Raw genomic sequence first — 2,906 nt, forward strand, 5'->3', positions numbered from 1 at the left:
AGCTTCCTTCCAACAAACAGTCTTTCCTACACAAACTTGTAATGGTCCAAGACTAAGCTGCGATGCTTCACTGCCCTGCATCAGTTCAAAAGCTCCCATCTGTCCTAGAAGGGAAAGAAACTTAAGGGATCGTAGCCAGTTTAGTCATCATATGGCTGATGCAGCAACTGGCCATGTGCGCCCTGTATCCTCAGCATGCTGGTAGGGTAATCCACCCTTCATAATTTGTAGCTGCTTTGTTTCCTAGAGATGGCATTTAGCAGGAAGCCTATACTGTACACGTATTTATGTTAAGGTCTGCCACAGAGTTCAAGTAGGGAAAACAAAAGTGAAGTGAAGCCAGGTGGAAACAAGAGGGGTACTGTGGCAGGTTGGCCCTGCCTGGATGCCAGTTGCCCACTAAAGCTGCCCTGTCACTCCCTTCCTCAGCTCGACAGGTAGAGAAAATAATGAAAGGCTCATGGGTTGAGACAAGGACAGGGAGAGATCACTCACTAACTATTGTCACAGGCAAAACAGATTCAATTTGGGAAAATAATTGAATTTATTACCAATCAGAACAGAGTAGGATAATGAGAAATAAACCCAAATTTTAAAAAACAGCTTCCCCAATTTTCTCTTCTTTCTGGGCTGAACTTCACTCTCAATTTTGTCTATTTCCCCTCCTGCACAAGTTCAGGGTGGTAGGAAATGAGGATTATGGTCAGTTCACCACATTGTCTCTGCTGTTCCTTCCTCCATAGGAGTAGAACTCCTCACATTCTTCCTCTGCTCCAACATGAGCCATTCCCATAGGCTACAAACCTTCATGAACTGTTGCAGCATGGGCCCTACAGGGTCACAGGTCCTGCCAGCAAACCTGCTTTAGCATGGACTCCTCTCTCTATGGATCCACAGGTCCTCCAAGGAGCCTGCTTCAGCGTGGGCTACCCACGGGGTCACAGCCTCCTTTGGGCATCACTTGCATCCTCCACAGGCTGTAAGTGGATCTCTGCTCCACCATGAACTTCCATGGGCTGTAGGGGAACAGGTGCCTCACCATGGTCTGCACCACAGGCTGCAGGGAAACCTCAGCTCCAGTGCCTGGAGCACCTCCTCCCCCTCCTTCTTCAATGATCTTGGTGTCTGCAGAGCTGTTCCCTTCACATATTCTCACTCTTCTCTTAGAGCAATTACCTCTGCACAATAACTTCTTCTCCTTCATAAATATTATCACAGAGGCACTTCTACCATCACTGATGGGCTCAGCCTTGGCCAGCAATGGATCCATCTTGGAGCTGGCTGGCATTGGCTCTGTTGGACATGGGGAAGGCTTCTGGCAGCTTCTCACAGAAGCCACTCCTGTAGCCCCCTCCCCCACTACCAAAGCCTTGCCACACAAATCAAATACAGGTACCCAGCAAATATTCCCAACATTATGTCAATCTTTTAGGAAAATATTTAATATACTATTGTCCCATAGCCAGGGAGAAGGTAGACAAAGTTACCTTTATAGCACTTTCCACAGAAGTTTGGATGAAAAACCTATTCATCTTGGAAGAGAGACTTGTCATCAGAACCTTTCCCTGAATCCAGTGTCATGTTTTATTCCTTTTAGAAGCTGAGACCTTTTGCTTCAAGCATTCCTAGATCCCTTTTTTCTCCTGTTTCTATCCTTTTGGATGCAATTGCATGCAAGCATGAATAGAAATGCAATGTGGTGATGCTTTCCTTGATTTTTTTCAGTGTTTCCAGAATCCTGATGGAAACAATAATTCTCAAAGAATTATTAAGAACCTTTTGATCTCATTCTGGTTTTGGTCTCTGGCATCCTTGTAAAGTATTAAGAATTTATTTTGGTAGCTGTGTCCTTAACTCTGTCCCAAATACTTCCGTCATGGGTTCCCAGGCATTACTGAATTGCATTATTGAATTATCAGAAAGATATTGACTGGAAACAACATTGCGTTTCCTTCTTTTCACAATGGGAGAAAAGTTCAGTCACAAGTGCCAAGTTTCAAGTGGGTGACTATCAAGCTACATATTTGCTCCAGAGAATAAGAACCTTTTACATTATTTACGATGATTCAGCAATATTTTTTCATTCTCTGGTTGTTCTTTCTTTCTTTTATTGTAATCTTTATTGCAGGAAGACTTTGATGGAGAGATTGGTTTTGCACTGAACCTTGAATATGATAAAATTTATTACCATTTTCATTTCTTATAGTAAGGAGCTAAAGATTAGCTGCAGAGAATGTTTTTTCTTTCATTCTGCAATTATTTTCCTAGTTGCCAACAGCTATTCTATCCTTGATGAACACAGTTGTTTTACTGGATCATTCTCTTGGATGGAGAACAGCAGTTTCTGAGATATTTTTGATACACATCTCTTTGGCCTTTGGAATATCCTTAAGCATAAACTGGTATTAGTAAGCCATGTATGCACTTCACCGAATGACCAAAGATCAGTATAACTGCATAGGTTATGCTGTCACCTTAACACTGCTTTGGGATCTGACCACATGATGGACAACATTTGGTTTGTGTTCAGCAGGAGCATGACGAGTGTTGTAAATCTTGTCACCAGAACCCCACTGGCAAGCGCATGAGACCACTCCCCTCAGCACCAGGAGCAGACACGGTGTTGTCAGCCTACGTGCTATTATGGCTGCATAGGTGACTATACTCACACACAGCCTTGATGTGGTGCAATACTCGGGCTCACAAAATAAAATATTCATAGTGCCCAGGTCAAACCCACACCTTTCATCAAGGAGCAGTTCTAGTTTCTCGTCGATAAAAACACCAGTGCTTCCCCAGCACCTCTCACAGATGTGCAAAAGAAGTGTTCTGAGTTTGGCGTTTCTACCTTCTCTCATGATTTCTGATATATGCATATATATATATATATATATATATATATATAT

Source organism: Empidonax traillii, unplaced genomic scaffold (genome assembly GCF_003031625.1).
Source record: "Empidonax traillii isolate 1590-97213 ecotype Southwest subspecies unplaced genomic scaffold, ASM303162v1 scaffold132:size1788729, whole genome shotgun sequence".
Taxonomy (NCBI): domain Eukaryota; kingdom Metazoa; phylum Chordata; class Aves; order Passeriformes; family Tyrannidae; genus Empidonax; species Empidonax traillii.